This window comes from Physella acuta, unplaced genomic scaffold (genome assembly GCF_028476545.2).
Source record: "Physella acuta isolate Inbredline_101_S28 unplaced genomic scaffold, ASM2847654v3 ptg000704l, whole genome shotgun sequence".
NCBI lineage: Eukaryota > Metazoa > Mollusca > Gastropoda > Physidae > Physella > Physella acuta.
The window spans coordinates 141,330-168,071 of record NW_026732223.1 but is presented as its reverse complement, the minus strand read 5'-3'; the positions used below and the strand labels follow the sequence as shown (position 1 = coordinate 168,071).

Sequence of the window (26,742 nt, the reverse complement as noted above, 5' to 3'; positions counted from 1 at the left end):
GTGTTATGTAAACAAGTAGATTTTCGGGAAGTTTAGTTAACAAGTGGTTGTGGAATTGTTGTTATATAGGTGTTTGTTTGTTTTTTTTAAATTTAGTCTCGCTTTTATTTGTTTCGCTTTTTTTAGATAATTGTTTTGAATTGAAAGAGTGTGTGACGATAATTGTCAATCAGATTTTAAAATGTTTGATTTCGTTGTTGTTGTTTTTTTAATGGCAGTTAAGGGAATTTACAATTAAGCGAGAAAGTTGTGTTTTCCTTACATTAATAAAGTTTGGGATCAAGATAGATGTAGTGGACCCTTGGAATCTATTTAGAATCGGCTTAAAAACTTAGATTACAAACATGAGCTAACATAGATGACGATTTTGTGGTACTTCATGAAACTATGGAAGTTGGAGGTTCGGGGAGGCTCTGCTGTGGGTTGTGGGGGGGGGGGGGGGGTGGGGGGGGGGGGGGGGTCCGGTGGAGGTTCTGGTGGAGGTTCTGGGAAGGTTCTAGGGAGTTTTTCTGGAGGTTGTGCTGGAATTTTTACGGGGAGGTTGTGGTGGGGGATGTGATGGAGGTTCTGCCAAGGTTCTGTCGATTAATTTGTACAGGTTCTGGGGAGGTTCTGGGCAGGTTGTGGTGGAGGTTGTGGTGGAGGTTCTGCCACATATCGACTTTTAATTCATAATTCATTTATAATGGGTGGCTGAGCAGGATATTTCTTCAAGTTAATCACTATAAGAGTATAAGGGCGACACTTCTGGGGTATAAAGTCAACCTTTCAAACCTGGCTACCATCATAACTCATATGTTCCTATAACCTCGGCATATGAAGGGACAATGTGAGCAGCACTTAACCCAGCCGCCTTTATTTTTCCAACGTGAGTCAGGTACCCATCAGAGCTGGGTGGACTCAGGGACGTCGTAAAGGCTCGATCTATGGATCCGAACTCGAGAGCCTCAGCTAGCAGTCGAGCTCTCTACCACCCGACCACGCATCCCCTGAGAGGTGCGAGCATTATAAAAAAAATTTTAATTAAAATTATATGGATTACAGTAAAATTCCATTTCAAATTATATTTATTTCAGTCTATTTTTATTATTTGAGAAAAAAATATTTTTAAAAAATATTTAATTACATAATTATATGTATTACAGTAACATTCCATCTCAAATTATACATTTTTAATTCTATATAAATTTAAATTATAAATATTTTAAGCAAGATAATGCATTGTTAGTTATAACTTGTACATAACTGAAAAAAAAGTTGGAACAAATTCCGTTGTTTGTATATAAAAAAAAAAAATTGTACACCTGTTAGTAGCTTGTAATTTGTAAACGTATACCTCTATGTTACTCCTACATAGGTATGAGTTATGGAACACAAAATAACACCTGCTCTAAGTATACATGGACTAATGTTATCTATTTATCTATTTAAAAATGATTTTTCTAGGCTAATTTTTTACAATAGCAATATTGAACTGGATATCAAATTAAACTAACAAATGTAGTTTTTAAAAGTCCATGTCTTCTTTAAAAGTAATAATAATTAAATTTCCATGTGGTAATTTTTACCTTCCCACCCCCCGACCCTTCCTCCTCTATTGATAAGTGACAACACAGAACATTGAACCCCCCCCCCTCCCACACACACCCACGCACCTGCCCACGTGACGTCAAGTAGGTCAACCACCACTCACTTCTAAAAATAACCAGAATTGTAATAAAGACCATTACTTATTTTACGTTGTTTTTAAATGTAAAAACTTTTAAGTACATTGCGTAAGATTTACTTGCCCACCCACCTAATGTGGAACACCGTAATTACAGCCACCCGCCACCCCACTCACCCATACCTCCTTCTTTTACAAAAAAAATGTAAACTCTTCTTTTGCGTGAGTGACCAACAAATAAAATACATTTTTTTTAAAATCACGAGTTTACACTCAACTATCATTTAAGAAACAATCTCTTTCTGGTAACTATCACATAATACCATATAACTTTTTGTAAATAAAGCAGTATTCTTTATACAGTAATATATTCCGTATAATGGTACGCTATAGCTATACATCATACATCATACAGTAAAACAAAATATACTCACACCTACCACCGTTACCCTAGTAGGTATGGACTGGCCAAGAGGTCCGGGAAATTTTTGAAAGAAGCCCCCAACCCCAGATTAAAAATTTTCAATGTACTTGTTTTTTTCTCCATCAATACATGCCTTGGTATGAAAGTAATGGAAATTCTAAAACGATTTAAAAAAACTATAAACACAAATAGGAGTATTACAGCACCGTTACTGGTGTCTCACCGGAATTTTTTCCTGGGGGCCAACCGAGATTTTTTTTTTTTTAATTTTCTCTGGGCCCACCGAGATTTTATTCCCTCAGGACCCACCGGAACAGAGGCGTAGCGACCCTATCCGGCGCCTGGGGACAAACTTTTCGATTTGCACCCCCACCCCTAACTTTCGATTTGCAAACCCCCCCCCCCCCCCCATCGAAATTTCGATTTGCAAACCCCCCCCCCCCTCAAACTTTCGATTGCCCCCCCCTCAACCTTTCAATTTATTTTTCCAACCCATTTTGGCGCCCCCTAAGGTCTGCGCCCGGGGACATATGTCCTCCCCCTCGCTACGCTACTGCCACCGGAATTCTTTTTTAGTGAACCCACCGGAATTTTTTTTCCAGTGGACCCACCGGGATTTTTTTTTCAGTTGACCCACCGGAATTATTTTTTTCAGTGGACCCACCGGAATTTTTTTTTTCAGTGGACCCACCGGAATTTTTTCCTGGGAGCCCACCGAGATTTTCCCCCAGTAGACAGATGGTCCAGTCCACCCCTTGTTACCTATTATATAAATGGTTTATTTGACAGAATTCAATATGGCTGAGATGTGTACATATTAAAAATCTAATTGTATAAGGAGCTACGGTGATCAGCTGGTTGTGTGTGTAGGTCGAGTGGCCCACACGCCAGGGTTCCAGGTTCTAATTCCATGAGCCCGACTGGTAGCAGTAGGCTGGCCCTTGTATTCCATTGCTATAGGGTTGGAGTAAAATAATGGAAACGTTATAAATGTGTGTGTTGTATTGGTACTTACACACAAGAAATCTTCATTTAACATAAAATTGACTGAGGTAAATGGTGAGGTAAATTGATGGAAACATTAGACATGCGTGTGTTGTATTGGTAGGCCTACTTGTACACAAGAAATCTTCATTTAACAAAATATTGACTGAGGTAAATGGTGAGGTAAAATGATTGAAACATTAAATATGCGTGTGTTGTTTTGGTACTTGCACACAAGAAATCTTCATTTAACATAATGGTTTTTTTTCCTCTTCAAAGTTTCAGGGAGGGGGGGGGGGGGAGGGATGGACATAATTTTCCGAGAAGGGGGGGTGGTAAAAGTATGTATTTTTTTTATATACACTCACTTTGTTCTGGGGGGGGGGGGGGGGGGTAGATGATGCCTGAACTCAGTTATTGTCATTGTTATTTTTTTTTTTTTTTTTTTTTTTTGTCAAAAAAGTTTTTGGAAAATTCATTGTGTGTGATATTTGGTTGTTACTTTGGTAAAAAAATTATTGGGTAAATTCAACGTGTGAGAAATGTGTGTGAATTTCCAAAACAACTTGAGTGTATGGTTTCGTAAAAATGTTAATATTGTGCCTCCCGTAACCCTAACTAACTCTGTTTAGCGAGTAGTTTCAAAATCTCCGAGACGGATGCTACGAAATTAACATCTAATCCAATTAATGAGGACAAAATTAGAATATTGTAAAACACAAATACTGACATACTTCACTTACTCGATGTAGTAAGCACATATCTGAGGAATCGTTTTTTCCCTCTTGAGGCGATTGTTGGAACCGGATCCGGCTTTTTCAACCGGTGCACCGGCCGTGGCATCGAATCTTAACGCTAGACACACCAGAAATATGATTATGGCTGTTTTCATTTTTCTAGGTCGATCAGCACTTTTAATCTGCAAAACTGTATTTTAAAAAATATCATACAATTACACACACGCACATACATATAGCCTACACACATAAATAAATAAAATAAATAAATTGAAATTTTTTTTATAGGAACATATGAGTCCTGAAGGTTGACTATTTACCATATATATATATATATATATATATATATATATATATATATATATATATATATATATATATATATATATATATATATATATATATATATATATATATATATATATATATATATATATATATGGTTCAAGATAATAACACATCTACAATCAGTATTGAATTTTGAAGTTCAACAGTTATTTCGTGGAAAATGGGAAGACTGCATTTTATTTAAGGACATTAATAAATTGCAAAGTTTATTCAAATGTGTAAACACAAAATTTAAAAAAAAAAACATTTTCAAGTAGTTTCCCTTGAGGTGTAGTTAGTGTGTGCTTTAGTGCACTAATTCTCGACATTTTTTTCTAAAACTTCGAAACAATAAATCTTTTTTAAAATTATTTTCTAATCCCTTATCCTTGAAACTAAAAAAAATAAAATGTATTTATGTTTTTTTTAAAGCGCTTACTTTTAGTTACTGATGTAATTTATGTTCACTTTAAAGTTGTACTGAATAATTTTAATGACGAAAGTTTCGATTTTGGACCAGTGTTTCTTCCAGACTTTTCTCTTTCCGAGGGGGGGAGGGGACACTTAATATTTTCGGGGGGGGGGGGGGGGAGCAACATTTTCCGGGGGTGGGGGGGGACATTAGTAAAAGTATGTTATCTATATAAATTCCATTACCATTTCGTTCAGGGGGAAGGGGGGGAAGACTTTCTTCGGGGAGCTCAACCCCCCCCCCCCCATCCCCGAAGAGATACCTGGAAGAAACTCTGTTTTGGACGGGTGGGGCGGAAGGTTAGATGTAAGTGGTGATTTTTTTTTGGGGGGTGGGGGTAAATTCGATGATAGTGCGGTTGTGGTGGTTGAGGTAGTGGTGAGGTGGGATTGTGTGAGATTGTGTGGGATTGTGTGGGATTGTGTGAGATTGTGTGGGATTGTGTGGGATTGTGTGGGATTGTGTGGGATTGTGTGGGATTGTGTGGGATTGTGTGGGATTGTGTGGGATTGTGTGGGATTGTGTGGGATTGTGTGGGATTGTGTGGGATTGTGTGGGATTGTGTGGGATTGTGTGGGATTGTGTGGGTCTTGGGGAAAGAATCTCTTGAGGCGTGACGCATCAGTCAGATAATTATTTTTTAACCGGGGTAGTCTTATCATTAAAAAATAAAATCTTTTTTAAACATTCTACTATCATATGTATTGTTCCGTGAATTATTTCCCTTTATTTCGTGACATTTAAAGTTTTCAAAAACCTACATTACACCCAAGCCATAAAGATGGTGAAAGAGTAATTATCATTTCTGAAGATAAAGCTAAATATAAATTACTTGCAAGCAATTAGGTTTTTACCCAACAAACTGTTTGATGTGTTTATAACACTGCGTCAATTTGTGCTACTTAGTTTTTAAAGGATATTGATGTGGGGATTTTAAAAATTAAACCCCGAGTAAGTATCTGAGATTAGGTTTTACTGTAGTCCACCTAAAAACATGATACAGGGTAAAAAAAATTTGCGGTTAAAAATTCTTATAAAAATGTACAACTTTACTCTTAAAATTACGCATAAGTTTTAATATTTAAAAAACGTTTAGATGTATATGAATGTAGAAAACCTTAAATGGAAACACTACCTCTATTTTCCTTAACGTTTGTGTTTTCAATAGAAAATAGGAGGTGTTGGTGATTCCAAATGGCGTCAACGACCAAAACTATATTACTCCTTTTTATCAATATGGGGCAAGTGAAGTAGAGTTCACTTGTTTCTGTGACCTCGGCTTATGAAGAGATAGTGTGGTCAGCACTATGCCCAGCCGCCTTTACTTTCCCTAACGTGAGTTAGGTACCCATCAGAGTTGGGTGGACTCAGGGAAGGTCTACTGACTTGAACGCGGATTCGAACTCGAGACTAACGGGTTAGCAGTCCAGCTCTCTATCGCTAGATCACTCCGTCCCATCAATAAGTTATCAATAACTTACACGCTTTCACCTGTTCGTATATTACTTCATTATATTGAAGGAAATTTACGCCAATATTTGAATTAAGAACGAAGGAAAAGAAGAAAAACGCCATACTCCCACACAAGACAGGCTATTTCGTAACATTTCCAGTGATTTTCTCTTTAAATTATCTTTCCTATAAGACTGATAAACATTAAAAAAAACATTGACTAGTTTTTATTGTTTGAAAATAGGCGCTACGTCTATATCAATTTTAACTTGACACCAACAGTTTATAGGTTAGTTGTAAAACCAAAATACTCCAACAAGTTTAAGTATGAGTATTACAATATTTTTCTTAAGCTCCTACTGATAATTGAATATTTATTTAATCTGATCGTAAAGAAGAATCTACGTACAAATGTACGTGGAAGAACGGGAAATTCCAGTCCCAAGCGACGAGTCCATTTGTACATACAAGGGGTGGAAGACTGGGGTTAATTTAAATATATCAATTCTTAAATAGATTTTTAAAAATTTGGTGAATACTTGAAATACAGACTGATGTTGAAATTATTTATTTTATTTTGGAAAAAGGTGGGTAACTGTATTGAATACGGGCGTAGCACTGTAGTCTTGAAACATCAATATCGTTTTTATTCCAGGTACGGTCAGACAGAGCTATATGTCACAGTCACCTCGAGTCAATGTCCCACAGGATTGTGACATTAGAACTCACTGCCTACATGTCGAGACTAACATTAATAACGTAACCACTTCCCTGACGTTTTTATATATTTTTTTTAAATTTAATTTGCGCTCTAGAGAAACAACCTTAATATTATTTTAATATTGTTTAAATCATTTTTTTAAAAAAACTCAGTAAATCAATAACCAAAATCTTCTCGCTTTAAATTGACTTTACAAAGTTACTTTCTTCCGTAATGATATAAGTTACCGTAATATAACGCTAATGTTAACTCAATTGTGCAAGCTTCTCTTCAGGTTATTCCAAAGAAATAGGAAATATTTTCCACGTCTCAAAAATCTAAGCTTCCTGACCCCCCCCCCCCCCCCCCCCCACCTAGCCCCATCCTAGATGTAACATGATTTACGGATGGTACTTTTGAAAAATTCGCTAATCAGCTAAGCCATGGGGTGTTTAATTACTTGATCATTTCCTGGTTGGGAAAAACTAGGTGACGTCATATCCACAAATAGAGCCTGCAAGATATCCATCTTTGTAAAGGGGTTCACTTTACTCTAGCTCAGGGGTTCTTGACCTGGGTTCGATCGAACCCTAGGGGATCGAACCCTAGTGGTTCGGTGAGTAAGTCTCAGGGGCTCGGTGGAGGTCAAGACACACAGCCACTGTTGACCAGTTGGGCAGTTTGAGTCTAGCGCCACCAAAACTAAGAGAACCCTTCCTTAAGCTGCATGAAGATGGGAAATACAAGAACACAATCAATGTGATGTCGCGGATTTCTGAAGGATTTAGGAAACTACTGAAAGGCAACAGCAGCATTACTTCTTCCAGGGGGGGAGGGAGGGTGGCACTTGTAATATTATTTTTTTTGGTGGGGGGAGGGGGAGGGGCGGAGTCTATATTTCCAGGGGGTGAACGGTGGACAATGGTAAAAGTATATATTTTCTATATAAGTTATTTTTCGTTGTCAGTTTTTTTTTAGATTTGCCGTAAATAATCATTATTATGTTTTAGTTTTTGTACGAAAATCATATTTTGATGGTTTTGTTCTATAAACACCGTGAAATATATAGCTTTGTTTTAAATTGGGGGGGGGGGTGTCATATTTTATTGTTCCTATTAAGAAGGGTTTGGGGAATGAGCATACAGTGTTTCTTCCAGACTTTTTTCTCCGGGGGGGGGGGGGGGGGCACTAGAAATTTTCGGGGGGCGGGGGGGCGGTAGACTTTCTTCGGGGGGGGGGGGACGGACACTGTTAAAAGTATATATTTTCTATATAAATTATATAAATTTCATTTAGTTCGGGGGGGGGGCAGTAGAAATTTTTCGGAAGGACTAAGCCCCCCCCCCCCCCCCCCGAAGAGATGCCTGGAAGAAACTCTGTGAGCATATAATTGGGGTTAAAAGAGTTAAGAACCACTACTCTAGCTAAAAACAGACACAAAGACAATTAAACACTCCGCCCACCAATACACGTGACTTTTTTTGAGTAGATCTTACACGTAGAACTAAATAACGCTGTATGACGGCCAGTATATTGTAAGAGAAACTTCTTACAAGTTCCCCAAACATTTTTGACCCGGTTTCGTGTGCCTCTTGACTTCATTCTTGCTTTTATTTTTATGCGGGATAGAATTTCTAGCGGGGATTTGAAACGCATTATTTCCCTTGGGGTGACCACACGATATTGGAGCACTACACGCCCTTCTCAAATTACGTGAAATTCTTAGATCAAATTTTATCAAAGCATGCACGCTAAAAATGTTAAACTTTTATTGTAAGCAACAACAAAAGAAATTTTATACTCTTCATAATTTAAAATTTAAATTAATATTTTAAAATAGATCATTACATACAGTTTCTCACCGAACTCGATACTTACATCTATTTTTGGGCTTTTAAAAAGAAATTATCAATTAGCAAGTAATTATTTATTAAAATTAACAAAAACATTTTATAAAAAGATAATGATACAGTAGATCCTAAAGTGATGGCCTTGGAAGTTGAATCTTTCTTTGTTTTTGAAATGCAGAAATTTTATTTGTGTTTATTGAGAAAAAGAATAGGATAAGCTAGCTAATCCTTTTATTACACCACAGGGCGTGAGAACACACAGGCGGCCAAAATAAACATGGAGAGGATGAATGGAGAAAGAGTTGAAGGAAAGAACCCTAACATTCGAATAGGCAGAGGTTATAGCTAGAGACAGGATGACATGGCGCCCATTTATTGATACCTCATGCTGGAAGCATTATGATGATGATTAAAAATTAAAGCGGGAGGGATCTCCCCTAAATGTTCTCGAATGTGCTTAACACTACGGCTGGGTGGGGGGGGGGGGGGGGGGGTAAGAGGGGGGGGGGGAATGGCAACATATATAGTCATGATTTTCAATGTGTGTATAATAGTGCGGAGTATAAGTACTTTATAAATGCATATGCTTTTGTAGAGAAATCGATAATAGCGCAAAGTACAATTTCCGGTATACGGAAATTACTCAAAATTTGACAGAGGGCAGAAAATAATGAAATCTTTTATTAATATGTGAAATTTTGTCTGTCTATCTGAAACAATACTCAAGTTATAGACTTTTGAAAAACCAAAATTAGACTAAATTCCACTTCCGGTTCCCAGATACCGCTGAAAAATTGATACAGAGCTGCAAATTTGATATACTAATATGTGAAATTTCATCAACATAACTGTAACGATAATCAAGTTATCGTTTCACACACACACAGAGAGAGAGAGAGAGAGAGAGAGAGAGAGAGAGAGAGAGAGAGAGAGAGAGAGAGAGAGAGAGAGAAATACGGACAAAATTGCAAAAGCTAAGTTTTTTCTGACTCAGGGAGGTATAAAACGTTGAAATCTGGGAAAATCTCTATTTCGAATTTTCGCACGATTACATTACTTCCTCTATACTTCGTATACGAGAAAATAATAAATATGTAAACATTTCCCTAGTAGTTTACACGATGAATGGTGAGAATGGACCAGGACCGAGAACTCTGGCTGACAACTAACACTTTTCCACGAGTGACGTGAACTTGAAATGTATATAGTCTACACTGTGACATTAATGTGTGATGGCATTATTTAAATCCAACGTTTTTTGTATTCATTTACATTTTTTTAAATACTAAATTTGAAGAAGATCGTGGTTCCTTTGTGGTTGTTTTTTTTAAAATAAAAGCAAGGTATCAAATGTGAAATGAATTAGCATTTTTACTGGTTGTTATAAGTTTTAATTTTTTTTTCTTGGTCTATCTAGATTAATATTTATCTAGATTAATATTTATTGCTATTTTAGCTTGGACATCTGCAACATCACAGCTTTGACCTTAAATTCACAATTAGAAGTAGACAAGCACCACTTTTAGCTGACCTCATTGCTTCAAGCGTACATAGATCTACAAAATTTATCAAACACAATTCAATATTCGCTCTCAATACAGTATAAACGTATTAAGTGAAGTCATATTTTCGGTGCTATCTGTAAATAATACCCGTATATATACCCTGCAGGAAGAACAAATCAGAGACGATATAAAACATATTAAAAGAGATAACAGAACACCGAGTAAATATATTGTGATAAAGTCTTTGGACATGCCGGTGCACGCTGAATATCTGTCACTGTCAACGTGCAATTTTATCCACCATGGGAACATCTATATATATAATTCTCTTCTGGGAGACGTTAGAAAACAAGCTGCAAGCGCCTCCTTACAGTCCCCTCTCTTTCTCTCTATCACTATCACTATCACTACCACCCCCACCCCACCCCCACATGGTGTGGTGAGTTGTGGTCACGCTAAATTAAATGTTTACAAATCGTAGAGCCGGGTTTAGTGACGGCTATTAGGGGCAGATAATTTAGTTTGAAACGATTTTAAACTTACAGGAGGTAACTAAGAGGATGCTGCTTTCACGGGGGGGGGGGGGGGTGTAGGGTCGGGGTTACGGGAAAGGGGGGGGGGGGTTAGTGTTTTAAAGCAAATATTTTCAGTGGCAGCATTGGTACTGTCGAATTCACAAATTATGAATTACTGAAAAGTAGAAAATAAAACAACTAAATAGCGGCGTATGATACGCCGCGGGTCGGCTCGTTAAATTATAATGAGCATAGTTGATATTGTAAAATAGGAAGGCCATTAAAAAAAAAATTCTGCACGCTCTTCATTTGTATCACTTTTAGTTTTCCTTTGAAATGGGTTTATAAAATGTGGTATCGTAGTGTTGCAGACACGTCATGAAGTAGCTGAAGCAATCAACAATATATATATATATATATATATATATATATATATATATATATATATATATATATATATATATATATATATATATATATATATATATATATATATATATATATATATATATATATATATATATTTATATATGTAGGCCCTATATATATATGTAGGCCATATATATGAATATGTAGGGCCTATTTATGTAGGCCTATGTATGTATATATATATATATATATATATATATATATATATATATATATATATATATATATATATATATATATATATATATATATATATATATATATAGGCCTATATATATATAGCATATACATATATACATATATAATTTTAAACCCATGGTATTTATGCAACATAGGGTGACTGCCGCCTTATATTCTTAAAGTACATGATATTTTATCAACACAATTCACAACTACAATAACATCCATTCTGCGACAAAGTATAACAACGACAGCAAGTTATGTTATTTATATTTATTATATACATTAATGTTTATTTCTAATTTGTACACCAACTAAACTAAACATGACCAAAAAAAACCAGCGCCAATAAATCAATCAGGAACTAAGGAGTTTCAGTGAAGTGGTCGAATCGCTAGTGTTGCAGCGATGATGCTGGGAGACCTAGGATCTAATTCCACTGGCCCAGCTGGTTACAGCGCGGGGGTCTAGGGATGGATAAGCTGTGGACAAATGGTTTCAACATAAATGTTAATTCAGATAAGGCTTCTAATTACTTTTTGATGTCAGGGGTCAACTAACACGGGGAAAAATTCCAGTAGCCCCTGGAAAATTTTTTTAGTAGGCCTGTATAAACTGGGCTGTAATAGTCCTACAGTGTGTGTCATTTAAAAAAATAATTTGTTGGTATTTCTCAATTTTACAATTATTTTCATTCCCTAATATCAAGGCGTGAAATTCAGCCTATATGAATAAAACAATACACACAGAAGATTTCAATCGGATCTGTTTTAAAGTTTCACGGGCCTCTTGGACATAGCCAATCCACCTCTGGTTGATACTACATACTAAATTTTTTAAAATCTATGTTTTAAAAGCTCTAACGTTGTAGCCAGTGTTGTAAATCGGGTGTAAAATAGACATTGCCGTACCTATACGAGGTCGCACAATTTTAAAAAATGTTTTAAAAGCTTTAACGTTGTAGCTCGTGTTGTTAAGCGGATGAAAAAATAGACATTGCCGTACCTATACGTGGTCGTAAAATAAAAAAAAAAGTGTTTTAAAAGCTTTAACGTTGTAGAAAGTGTTGTAAAGCGGGTGAAAAAATAGACATTGCCTTACCTATACGAGGTCGTACAATATAAGAAACGGGAGTGTTTGGTCGAGTGGTAGAGCGCACGCCCTTACCCAAACGCCATAGGAAAAGTAATTTCGGCTAGTAAAAGAACTGATTACACTATCTGTTCACATGTTACAGAACAGAAGTCAACTTTACTTGATCTGAGCTTTCGACAACGAGGTTTGAATGGCTATTTCGTCTTCTTAAGAATGGAGAACACAACAAAAAGATCTAGGCACTGCTCTAAACCAAAAGATCTTCAAGACATAAATATGCCCCCACCTTCCCACCACCCGCCACTCTCAAATAAATAATCCTACTGTTATCAGAATAAGCGGGACTGACAAATAAATCAATAAAAGTTCTTTGACCATAGGGGCTTGGACCATAGCATGGTTAGACCACAATGGGCTTTGACCACATGTGCTTTAAGAAGTTGCATAAAAATCCAGAGGCTCCCGGGGACAAACTTTCATTTTTGCGCACCCCCCCCCCCCCCGGGGGGACAAACATTCAATTTGGCGCCCCCCCCCCCCTTTATATTTTTAATATTTATAATGCAAAACAGCAGCTAAAATGAGCTTTTATTTTTTTTAAAACCCAATTTGGCGCCCCCTAGGGTCGGCTCCCGGGGACATATGTACCCCCTTCCTGCCCCCCCCCCCTCGCTACGCCTCTGTAAAAATTTAGAATGAACTAAGCCTAACCTCTCTTAGGTTTTTATATAGTCTTTTTTCCGTAGTTTTATTAAACTTAATTAATAAGAAAAAAAAACATCGACTAATTTTTTTAAATATTAAATATCTTCTCTCTTAATATCTGTATGAGTTGTTTTGTTTTCCTTTTTTTTTTAACTCGAAAAAATATTTATAGTTTTTAAATAATTTTGCCGACATTATAATACTGCTGGTAAGTAGGTCATCAACCAGTTCTACGACTCAATAAAACCTGCATGAGCCATAGAACTGGTTGGTGACCTACTCACTTATTATAAAAAATTCCAGAAAAAAAAAACCTCTTAATATTTTCTATGGTGAATCACATATGTAGGCCTTTAGTTCAATAATTCCACACACAAAAAATATAACCGCGGGCAAAAATTACCTGTCGTAAATAGCACAGCTCAGCGCATTTGACCTCCGTGTGGTCTGAGTAACTTGCCGTACAAGCCTGAGCTTCCCAGAGGTCCGCACTGGGGCAGTAGACGTCAGTCCCGGGGAGAGAATGACCAGACAGGCTAGTATCGTTACGACAATGGTTTGCATTTCTTCGGGATTGATTTATCTACAAGTAGAACAGTAAACATGTCTTCACCCTGCTAGTCTAGAACATACTGTACATACAGTGTATTCCACAAATAACAATGAGAGAAACAGCACATGTGTGCTTTTTGCTAAGAAACACTACATATTTATACTTTTCCCTACAGAAAAAAGTACGTATATGCTTTTTTTTCTGAGAAAAAAAGCAGATATCCTTTTTCTTAAAAATAGCACATATATGCTTTTTCTTAAAATAAAACACATGCTTTTTCCGAAGAAACACATCATATGTATGCGTTTCCTAAATAAAATCTCACATATATGCTCTCCCCTCACTGAGTAAAGTACCACACATGCTTTGTCTTCCTTGAGAAAAACAAAGCATACGCTTTCCCTAACTCTGAAAAAATTAACCGGGAGTGATCTCCCCTAAACTTTCTCGAATATTCTTATATAACACTACGGAGGATGGCAACTCGGGATATAGACATGATTTTTAATCCATTTTTTAATTACTTAAACTTTTTAAAATAGAATACAATCTCGTAGAAATAAGAATTGTGCACCAAGTGAACGCCAAACAACCTGTGTATAATAGTGCGGAATATTATTACTACTTTATAAATTTACATGCGTTTTTTGAGAAATCGGAAATAGCATAAAATACTACTTCCGTTCAACGGAAATTACGCAAAATTTGACAGAAGGCAGAAAATTAGATCTTTTACTAACTTGTAAAATTTCATTTATCTATCTAAACAAGTTATAGACTTTTGAAAAAAATTTGAAAGTAGAATAAGTTCCACTTCCGTTTACCGGAAATCGCAGAAAAGTTGAAACGGAACTACAAATTAGATTTAATACTTGTACATGAAATGTCATCAGCCTAGCTGTAACGGTACTTAAGTTATCGTGTTTACAGACAGACGGAGGTTCACAACTAGCTCACTAGGACTCAGGCAGGTAATATCTTGTTGATATGCAAAATTTGCTAAAGTTTATTACTTATACAAATACAAAAATTAGCGCTCACTTTGACCGTGAACATTACCCAAATTTCTTACCAAAACTTCAATATTACTCCAAAACTTCGGACAAATCACCTCTATGTATTGTAAGATTTTTTTAATAAACGTTGATTTAAAAAAAAAAAAACACCTCCATTCAACTCTAAATTCCAAACGTTTTTTCAACTACGCGATCGCCGTAGCTAACACGCAACAATAAATAAAATAAACACCCATACAAAAGATGACATTGATATTCAAATCCAATTCCCCCCCCCCCCCCCCCAACGCCCTGTCTTACGGTGTTGAAGATTCACAACGACCGTGTTGTATTTGCACATGGCGGATATTCGTGTCATGATGAAACATCGGGTTGGGTAATAAAACATGACACCGTAAACACGGCGGTGACATTTCGTTTCTCCTCTGGAATTTTTTGTCCTCAAGCAGCGTTACGGTGTTACGGTGAAATTTATACCTGTAATTATTTTATCCTCGTGGGAAAATACCCTTTTAATACATTCTTGCAAAAAAATTAGCCATGTTTTTTTAACATAAGAAATACGGTATTTCAAGTATCTATGAAATGTAGTCTGAATAATATTTCATACTAAACGCGTTGACCAAATTAGAATATCTTTGCCAAATGTAAAAAAAAAAAAAAGAAAATACATAATCGATATTTTTTCCAATAAGTGTGTGAAAATTGACTTCTTAACATATATGCTCGAAGTAAATTAGTATTTTGAGCTTAGAGTTAAGCTTAAGGTTAAAGCTAGAGTTTGGATACGGCCAGGGTAGAGGATGGCAGCCGTTTTTTGAGCAAAAAGCTTTTTTTAATATATAAAACGTCTCTAAAAAGGACTGTGGGAGTCGTTTACACATTTATATTTTTTTTTTAATAATGTAATTCTTAAAACCTACATTAAATTATACAAACCTACATTAAACCTATCTAAAATGTAATTTTCTACACTATTTAACTTATAAAGTTTACTTTATGCTTACTTACGAACAAAACTCCTTTTTCACTTATTCAAACCGCCTATGGTACACAGTCTATAGACCTTTGGGCTAAGATTAGTGGTAGCATTAGTAATACTAACTACTGACACCCTAACACCCCTATTTTCTGAAGAGTCCATAATCGAACAGTAGAATGCTCACTATCCTACAGTGTAATATTTTCAAGTAGCTCAAAGTAACTGACACACAAGTGGTAGTGATGTATGTAAACAATGTAGAAAGTAACGGTAACTCTGTCTCTTCAATTTCTAGAGTTACCGGTCTTAAGATTGATAACGAGTCCGAAAATGGCTAAAGTAGTCTACTTACATTTCTCACAAGTAGTTCAACAGTGACGAATTAAACCAATGCCATGTCATTTATCAGAATAGAAAGTAGGATCATTAGCAAGTCGAGCCAAAGGGCGTCTACTCTGCTTGTTTTACCGTCCCCTCCTGTAGTGCAGCCCATACTAAAAGGACTATTTTTAGCAAGTGAATGGCAAGATTTACGACATGGTGTAGCTTATGTTTTTTGTTGTGTATACAAGTGTCGAAAGATCAATAAACAAAACGACGTTATATTGCTCGTACTATGGAAAACGGAGTGATTTATTGATTGAATGAGGGCTCATCGCGGAGGGTCTCAAAAAATGATGGGGAGGGGTCCACATCGACTAGGTATTGCGCAACTTTTACATAACACAGAAATGGGGTTAATCATTAACCTCAAACTCTACCCAATATACCGGCCATCACACTTTATTCTTCTTCATCGTTCTTAATTTTAATGTTGGAAGGGATTTCCTTGAACACGATACATTATTAAGTGTCAACCTGTTAAGCGCCATAAAGGCCGTTGAATTTTCTTTTTGGATTTGCTTTCGAAGCCTTTGTCTACCAAACAATAAACAACAATACAAAGCAGCCATTATTTTGGAGTTGTCTCTCCTAGACGAGTTGCTGTCCCCAGCTAATGAGCCTCATCTACCCGGGGGTTCGAACTTAGGACAACGATTTAGCAAGCATGAGCTTTACCGGACCGACCATGCCGGCCCCATCACACTTAATATTATTAGATTTATAGGATGTACCTTATTCCTCCACCCCCCCCCCCCTCAACTCCCTCGCTAACCCAACCCAACATACTGTTTCAACGGCCATCATCCATCATATTATTTGATGTTTATAGGAAGTTTATAGGAAGAAACTTATCCCATCCACAATCCCCCCCCCTCTCTTTCTTTCATTATATCCATACACAATCTGCTACAGCAAAAACTATTTTTTTTAAATCATTATAGAAATCACTTTTTAATATCTTCTAAATACTACTGCAAGAAATAAACAAACTTAGAATCAAGGAAGTCAAAGTAACTAAAAGTTTCCCTTACAAATTTAACGAAACATTGGCCAAAGAAAACGTTCATATGTTTCTTGACCTCGTCATTTTATGGTATGGTGTGGTCAGCACTTTGCCCAGCCGCCTTTATTGTCCCCAAACAAAAGTCAGGTACCCATCAGAGCTGAGTAAACTCAGGGACGTCTAACAGTCACAATACGTGACTAGTGACCCTCGGGTTTGAAGCCGAACTAATCAAAGCAATAAAAGAAAGTAATGTACAACATCACTCTACACAACGCCTACACCGTGTGGTTAAATATAACAAAAATAAAACAGTACCACAACTCGCATATCTACTACATCTACTGTAGTTCTATTTGAGTAATTAAATTGTGATTAATTAGGTGACCCCATAAACTTTAGGTAAAAAATAACAAGAATAATTCTATATTTTAATTTTTAGTTTTGAAATTATATCTAAAGAAGGTCACCTGAAATGGAGTTTAATTCCATTAGTTTAGCGTGTCTAAGAAGCCAATCCAACATCTGTTGCGTGTTTACTTCAATCACAAATCGCGAGATATCTTATTTCATTGGTGATGGCTAATATCCCATATACAGAGAGTATTCGGCTAATGTATAAATATTATTCAACTCGAATTTCATTTTGCTTTAAATGAATCTGAAGACGAAGATTGTTTTTCGGGTTAGCACTCGCGTATTCTACTACTAGATCACTCCGTCCCATTGACCCACCGTGTATTCGGGCCTGCCCAGAAAATAAAGATATTCTGATGCCCTTTATTTAACTTTCTTTGAGGCTGTTTTTCATTTTGCTTAGAGCTTCTAGCACATGAAGAGTTCAAGACTCAATGACCTGGAGGGTAAAGTGGGTCATACGGACATGATCAGGGGATGGCGTGGTCGAATGGTAGAGCGTTTATCTGCTAGCCCGAGTGTCTCAAGTTCGGATCTCGGTTAAAACGTATGACTGTCGGACGACCTTGAGTCCACTCAGCTTTAATGAGTACCTGACTTACGTTGGGAAAGTAAAGGCAAAGTGCTTCATATACCGAGGTCCAGAAACAATTGAAATTTAATTCATCGACCCCGTGAATTTCTAGGTCTATAGAGGAACTTTACTTTTTTTTTTCTCGGGCAGATGTGGCTCGTTAGCTGGGGACAGCCACTCTTCTAGGAGAGACAACTGTCTTTTAGTTTGTTCTTGGTTGGACAAAGGCTATGGAAGCAAAGTCCAAAAAGGAAAGCAGGCTGAAATCGGAGTCAATGGCCTCAATGGCGCATAACCAGTTAAGACGTAATACTTAATTGTGTTGGAGGGGATCCCTTCGAACACTAAAATTAATAGACATGATCTGCCACAACCAAGTAGGATTCACATTTTGCATATTGAAGCAAAAATCAAAGTTAAAATTCGATATCTTTTTTTTTAGAAATTAAAATATTCTCCCAACAACCAAACAAGCGAAGTAATGCTCTATTTTGAAAGCCGGACAACCTATAGTATGAGAACCACCGTAACAACTTTTTACCATGCCTGAGGTAAGCCTCTGAGCAATCGAGGGACCAGATTTTTCTAACGGTGCAATCAGATTTGGATTTACATGATAGCATTCTTCTATGACGTATGTTCTAATCGATTCGATCACACCTTCAGATGCATGACGTAATAGGAGACACGTCACGGTGACAGGTGGGGCATACAGAACAGGTGATTTGGAGGCAGGGGGTGTCCATGTGACAGTCAGACGCCAACATGTGAACAATAAGTGGCAACAGCTACAGTAAGCTTGACTGACAAAAGATATAGAGTAGGTTTCACTTGACTGACAGCAGATATAGAGTGGCTTCATTTGACTGACAGAGGATATAGAGTAGGCTTCACTTGACTGACAGCAGATATAGAGTGGCTTCATTTGACTGACAGCAGATATAGAGTAGGCTTCACTTGACTGAAGTAGATATAGCATGGCTACACTTGACTGACAACAGTTATAGAGTAGGTTTCACTTGACTGGACAACAGATATAGAGTAGGTTTCATTTGACTGATAGCAGATATAGCACGGCTAGACTTGACTGACAACAGATATAAAGTAGGCTTCACTTGACTGACAGCAGATATAAAGTAGGATTCACTTGACAGACAAAAGCTATAGCGGAAGTCAACCTGATTGACAATTGATATAGCGTAGGCCTCGCTTGACTTACGTCATTTTAGCCTAGGCCTCGCTTGACTGAAACAAAATATATCCACTGTCTCACTGTTGGCAACTTTGTGCGTGCAAGTTGTCAGGTAATCTAACTACTTTTATTCGCACACAATTACAGTAAATAACACAGCCCACTTTGTTAAAGGTACTGCACCAACTTAATAATATAAACAATTTAAAAAAAAAACGTAAGAATCAATAAAGCGGTTAACGCAACTGACTGGCAATATTTAACCGCATCAAGTTTTCCTTTGTTGGTTTTCTTCAACAAAACAACGCTCGTATATCAGACTTGTTAAGATTTACTTAGATACTAAGATGGATTCCTGGTTTATCGTTTAAAACAATAGAAATCAGACCCAATGAAACGTTAACAGCTATTTTAATCAAGAGGAAATAGAGAAATCGTTTAAATTAAAAATAACTTTCAATTTTAATTTGCTACTAATTTATTTGCCAGAAACGGTTACCATTTTTGAAGACAACTGATCTACGCTCAGGTCAAAATAAGTATCAAGGAAGTTCTGACCAAAATAAAAGCTAATTGGAAACTGTGGCCATAAAAATTTAACTAGAAAAAATTTGGCCACAACTGGAACTATTTGAAATTTCAACATTTTTTTAATTACTCGATTTTTTTAAAAAGACTAAGGGAAATTTTTTTTTCCAAACAATTGTTTCGAAATATATTTCTTAAACTGTATCTTTTTTTTTCAAAAATGTTTCGAAATTGTTTTTTATTCAAAAAATTATTACAAGCTTTTATTTTGAATTTTTTTTTTAATTCTTTCAATTTTTTTAAAATTTTTCAATTTTTTTTTTCTTCAAAATATTCGTTCGATTTATTTATTTTTAAATTTCTTTCGAAATAGTTTTGAAGTTGTTAGACTTAGTCCGTGGAAAAGGACTTACATTTAAAGCACTTATAAGCTGATAGTCAGATATCTAGTCTGGATAAAATAGGGTCATTCATTCTGTTAGGACTATTTTCATTTTGCAAATAGAGGGTAGAGATAAGAGAGGAGGAGGGGAGGATGGAGAGAGAGAGAGAGGGGGGGGGGGAGGAGATCAACAGATGGGACGTACATCCAAATTGTATATATTAAAGAAGAAAATAGAAGAAAACCCGTTTTGGTTTACGTGAGTTGTTTTTTTTTTTAAATGGGTGGGTAGCTGGGTGGTTGAGAAGGTTGGCGCATGCGTGTCAGGGTGGGTTGGTTTTTGTGACATCATTTGGGTGGAGGCTTTCTGCTTTGTGGTGATGAGTGATAAGGGGGGGGGGGGGCGTGTAGTAATCAACTAAAATTGCCTGACGTCATAGTAGGAGGACCAACTAAATATAAAAACAATCAATATAACTAAAGGCTAATAATTATAGCAGAATAAAAACATGGCCCCAGGGAAGGAGCGCCCCCCCCCACAGCTGTCCAATGTGGGTTAATTTATATGAAATATCTGAAAGAAACACTGCTTATCCCACCCCGCCCCGCGGCTATGTTTGTGATGTCACGTATGAACCATCCTTTATACAAAAAAGCGAGTTCCTGTAGACCCGCTTTTGTGCCACACTAAAATTGTTGTGGTTATTTTTTTCAATGTCTGCTACAAATACTAAGTAACAAAAGTTAATTATGTAGAGCAGTCTGCGTTTAAAAACAGGAACCAGATATACTGTAACTATCAATGGTATAAGTATAAGCTTTTGTATAATTATACATTTTGTAAAAAAAGTAAAAATTCCTACCTTTTTCCATCTATCTCCACGACAGCAACAAAAAGTGTTGTTCAACAAAACTACTAAAAACAATGTTTCGTTTCTACGTCAGTAATCGCGATACGGACCACACATCTGTCATAACCCAACACGTTACGACCAAAATAATATGGTACACAACGCTGAATCTGGCCAGGAAAAAAATACATTACCTGAACCGAAATGTAAAGAAAAAAAACTGGGTTAGTAGAGACATTTTGTAGAGGAGTCGGACAAATCTAAACACATTTATCTTTATTGTCGTAATTAATCCCCCAATCCTAGTCCATCGCTTATCTATGCTAATTAACTCTTTATGAGATTACCTGTGGGGGAGGTGCAGTGACGCGTAACGGCAGCCCGGTGACGGCCAGGTAGGATGTGGGTCGACCCCCGCAGGGCTAAATATAGACGGGTTCTTATAAGCGCGGGACTGTAATGGCGGCCATGAATAAGTACACAAAAAACAACATATGCCTCCTGTTACAAGTGGCGCGTGATTGTGGACAGGGGCGGATTTAGCTAACCCCCTCCCCCCAATCTGTCTACGACTAAGAATTAACTAAAGCCGCTAACCTTATTACATCTCAAATATAATATCCTGTCATATTTCTGTCCTGGTTTACATAAGGAGACGACATTTACGGGAGTCGTCAAAGTTCGGATGAAAATGGTAGGTTTTTTTTTAGTTTTCTTCTTAAAAATTTAAGTCATTGTGGGGGAGTTAGTGGAATGGCGTGGCTGTGTGGGAAAGCGTATTATAGTTAACTACAACAGTCCCAGGTTCGGAATCCTTGGCAGATGAAACTCGATAGCTGGGAGACAGCAACCCGTCTAGGAGGAACAACTTCTTCTTCTTCGTTCTTAATTTTTAGTGTTGGAAGGGAGCGAGCCTTATCTGCAAGAGGGTTTGAACTCGAGACTTTTTCAAATGTATCAACCATGAGCTTTTGTTGACTCGACCACGCCTCTAGGAGTTATCTCTCCTAGAAGAGCGGCTGTCCCCAGCTAACGAGCCTCATCTGCCCGAGGGTTCGAACTCGAGACTTTTCGGTTTAGCAACCATGAGCTTTACCGACTCGACCACGCCGACCCCGGATCATCTCCAAAAGCAAACAACTGCTGCCTTAAAGATTGTTCTTGTAAAAAGGCCACGGAAGCAAATCCAGAAGGAGAAGCAGGCTAGAGTCAAAATTCAATGAGCATTATAACGCATAAAAGTAGAGATACAATCAAGAAGGAAGAAGCCGGAGAGAGGGGGGGGGGGTGAGTTTGATCTTTGTTGCGTCAATTTTTCGAGGGATGGGTTCTGCATTTTGTGATGATTTGTGATGAGATGAATGGGGGGGGGGGGGGAAGATTAGGTAAAATAGCCTGACACGATTTATTGGAAAATCACCCTTTCCCTTCCCTCTCCCACAAGCACCCTAATTTTGAATTTATACCGTACACCGTATAACCTTAGCTAGTTCCGAAATCAAAAAGTAAGTCGGGGGGGGGGGGGGGGGGGGTGGCACCAAAGCAAAACAGAAATGTATCGGAGGAATATGCTGCATTGAACTACCTAAACGAACCGATGATTTGATGAGTGATGGAATTATTTTCTTCCGCTCTTGAGATAGGGTGGGGGCATAACACAAGGGGAAAATAATTTTAAAAAGAAAAAAAAATCTCAGTTCGATCCTTCAAATATTGTTATTATTTAATGAATACCATACAAGCTTAACAGCCTCCATTCAATGCTTGTTCTAACATTTTAGAAAGCTCTCCGTCAACGTAATCTATTCAAGGGACATAATCCGCAATTAAATCCATAATCTAGATTAATCTCCCTTTGTCAAAAATTACGTGTTTAACTCCCCTTTATACCACTCTCACCACTTGAGGGGGTAAATTTCATTCTTTCCACTCTCGTAGTTAAGAGGGAAGTTTTTGAGCAGCTTTATATTGATTTATTGAAAGCACGAATAGTGCATATGTCAACAGAGGTTTGCTGTCGTGGGTATTCAAGGATCAACGGATATCATACGAACACTAAAAGACATGAATATGTATGTTGTGTGTTTTATGTGAAAGTGTGAATATTTGTTTGGTTTTATTTCAGTGGTTCTGGTGTTATAGTCAGAGGGCATTTCATTTATTTATTTATTTATTTAAATTTTTGTGTGTGGATATGTTTGTTTTATTTTTTATTTATTTTTGGTGGTAGAGGGGGGGGGGGTATTTTTATGTTTAAATATCAATGAATATGTGTGTGGATACAGTGGGTATAGGAGATTGAAAAATAGTTTAGTTGATTATATAGTAATCGCTATTGGTGTTTAGTGGGTGAGGGGTAGGATTTTTTTTTTTAATGCTGTTTTGGAAATACAGAGTGGTTCATGGGTTGGAGGGTTCACTAGTTGAGACATAATTAGTGTCATGACAACGACGTGATGTCAAGTGTCAGTGTCATGACAATGAAGTAATGTCAGGTCATGTCATTCGGTCTGGAAACCTCATTAGGTCAATAGATTATGTCATTAAGTGTGTTGTGTACATTGTGTAATGATGACTTTCGGTCATTAGTTTGCTCACATTCTTTTTTTAGCCTGTTGATCTATGAGCCATTGCAGAGGCGTAGCGACCCTTCCCGGCGCCCGGGGACAAACTTTCGATTTGCACCCCCCCCCCTCAAACTTTTAATTTGTTTTTCCAACCCATTTTGGCGCCACCCCTAAGGTCGGCGCCCGGGGACATATGTCCCCCCCCCCCACCCCACCCCACCCCCCCTCGCTACGCCTCTGTGAGCCATTCATGTAATGACCGTTAACTTAACTTAAAACCTATTTTTTTCAAGTAGCTTACTATCTAGGCGCCTTCGTGATTTTTACTTTCCCACACTGGTGTGTAAAAGGGTGGGGGGGGGAGGGTTAAGTGGGTAAAAATGTGTTTTAAAAAGTCATTACAAATCAGTTCAGAAGCCCAATATAATTACGATAATTTAATATTTATGAATTGATAATTGAGTATTACGACTACGCTTAGTTTCCTGCGTTGAATACATTTGTGTGTTGTGTGAGTTGTTTACTTATTTCAGGAGATCTAACAGGCTTGTGTTAAATCCTAATCCTAATTCCAAAGTCTGGAAGAAACACTGCCCCCCCCCCTTCCACCCGGTGATAGCTTTAAACTGTGCACAGATAATACTAACGATGTTCATCTATAGTCGGTTATAAATACAGCTAGATGTAGTATAGTTTTCTATATAGTTAGCAGGTTTACGTCATGGTGTCACAACAACGCCCCCCCCCCACCCCCATGTCGGGATTAGTCAATTTTGCTCTTAATTATAAGGACTTTTTAACTCGAATTAATTATTTATTAAACTGGAATGATCGTTTTTTACTTTCTAGTATATACGAACTATAGAGAAAGTCTTGTAATCGCGCGCAAAAAAAAAATCGAGATTTTTACAAATCGCGACGTTTTACACATCTCTGAGTCGGAAAAACATATTTTTGCAATCTTGTCCGTATGTCTGTGTGTGTGTGTGTTTATGTCTGTAAACACGATAACTTGAGTACCGTTACAGTTAGGTTGATGAAATTTCATATACAAGTATTTTATCAAAATCGTAGATCCGTATCAACTTTTGAGCTATTTCCGATAACCGGAAGTGGTACTTTTTCTACTGTGAATTTTTCAAAAGCCTATAACTTGAGTACTATTTCAGATAGATAAATGAAATTTCACACTTAAGTAAAAGATCTAATCCTCTGCCTACCTTCTATCAATTTTTTTTAGTAATTTCCGTTGACCGGAAGTAGTAATTTACGCTATTTTCGATTTCTCAAAAAACCATAAATATAAAATATAAATTTATAAAGTACTAATAATATTCCGCACTATTATGCACATTTTGTTTTGGTGCGCAATTCTTTTTTCTGCGAGCCTCTATTCTATTTTTTAAAGTTTAAGTAATTAAAAATCATGTCTATATTCCGAGTTGCCATCCCACGTAGTGTTATATAAGAATATTCGAGAAAGTTTAGGGGAGATCGCTCCCGGTTTTTTTTTCTATATATTGTTATTTTTGCCTTGGTGTCACCCCTTAAATAGTGTCACCCGGTGCTGTCCGCCGCCCCCCCCCCCTTCGCGACGCCTCTAATGAGCTTTATCGCTGCAACTAAAAGTTTGATTCATTTTGTAGTTATATCCATCTAGCCATTTTATTTTTTCATTAAAACTAAGTGGATATTTAACTTCAACTAAACTTCATTTGCCATTTTATTTTTAAAAGTTATTCTTTGACACTGTATAATGCTTCATGGCATTTTAAGTGCGAATCAGTCGTTTTGCATAAATCAATAATTTTACATAAATCAATAGTTTTATTTAAATCAACCGTTTTACATAAATCAATAGTTTTAAGTCTACACCTTTCAATCTTTTAATATTAAATATCGAATCCGAAAATTGAAAAGAAATTATTAAACTTTCTTACCAACCCCCACAAATAATTAAATACAGCTGTTCCATTCAATTTCAATATATTCGATTTATTTTGAATCGATTCCGATGGTATCACAAGAATTTTAAATGTAAACAGATCAAGAAAACACTCACCCCTTAAATATCCGTGCGACTGTTTAGTATCTGTGTGTTATGCTTGTGTTATCCTTCCCGCTTCACTCAAAGATGACATAGTTTTTCGTTCGAGAGTTCTCTTTTTTGTAGGTCACCATTTGTGGTTGTTGCCCTTAGCTCCTCCCCCTAAATAGTATTGGCTGTTGCATTCGTTTTTATACTTTATTTTTATGCTTCTACTTAATACCAGTGGCGTCACTAGGTCGGGTGACACCTTACGGTAACCTTGGATGTCACCCCCTCCTTGTCAACGACTATATAAAATACGCTAGAACTAGGTATTTTGGTGTCTCCACGCCCAACCCCTGACTCATTCGTATTGTTTAACCTTGTACTTAAATTAAGATTTAAATATTTAACAAGCTATTAAACTAAGCGGACAAGCAGAACTTCTCATTAATACTTCTCAGTATAATTCGTTTTAGTGCTATCCCCTTGGATGGTGTCACCCCCGCCCCGCCCCTGCCCAGTGACGTAACTGTTACACACTATGGGAGGAGTTACTTTGTCAATGATGTTTTGAAACACGCCCATGTGAATGCAAAAAAACATCATAGAAAAAAATTACTTTCCTTTTTAAATGAATTTAATGAATTAAGAAATACACCGTAATTTTATTTTTGGAAACGTCAAGCGAAATCGAACAGGGGGCATAATTACGTTTCTTGTTGAAAAGGGGAAGTAACAAAGTTCCACGGTATATTGGCTATTTTAGTCCACTATACCAAACACAAGCAACCGTTCTGGAACAAAGGGACATAATCACAATAATTAAAGTTGTAAGAAATTTATCGGCCACAAAATACAGAGGAAACCTCGTTACAAATACACTGAAAATCATGACACCTTGAAATACTGACGAAGCTACAACATAATCCAAACCACAGGGAAAATCAGTGCACTTTCAAACGGTTACCAGAAAAATGCGGAGAACGGAGAAATCCGCTGAGAAAAATTCGCAAATACTAACTATACCAATACAATTTAATTCTGTCATATTTTGTAGATAAATGTTTTATTATGCTACATTGTACACTTAGTCTTTGCTAACGTCTATAAATGATTGATTTAAAGAAATTTATGCCCAGTTTTCCGTTGCGAATTTTCCCGTATCTTGCACCCCACCAAAATCAGCACAAAGTCACCACCACACATCCACACAACACATT

General features: G+C 36.9%; 2 long non-coding RNA genes across 5 annotated transcripts; both read right to left on the bottom strand.

Moving 5' to 3' along the window:
- Positions 1–2,926: 2,926 nt before the first annotated feature.
- LOC131949607 (uncharacterized) lies at positions 2,927–25,657 on the bottom strand. Of its 4 annotated transcripts, none has more exons than XR_009388182.1 (3): positions 25,553–25,657; positions 3,818–4,001; positions 2,927–3,044 (listed from the first exon to the last, which is right to left on the bottom strand). It is a non-coding gene; the product is annotated as an uncharacterized LOC131949607 (long non-coding RNA). The 4 variants fall into 4 exon arrangements; XR_009388183.1 differs by lacking the exon at positions 25,553–25,657 and adding an exon at positions 21,271–21,330; XR_009388184.1 differs by lacking the exon at positions 25,553–25,657 and adding an exon at positions 21,118–21,256.
- On the bottom strand, positions 11,500–16,109 carry LOC131949606 (uncharacterized). Its single transcript, XR_009388181.1, has 3 exons — positions 15,945–16,109; positions 13,445–13,624; positions 11,500–11,723 (listed from the first exon to the last, which is right to left on the bottom strand). It is a non-coding gene; the product is annotated as an uncharacterized LOC131949606 (long non-coding RNA).
- Positions 25,658–26,742: the final 1,085 nt, after the last annotated feature.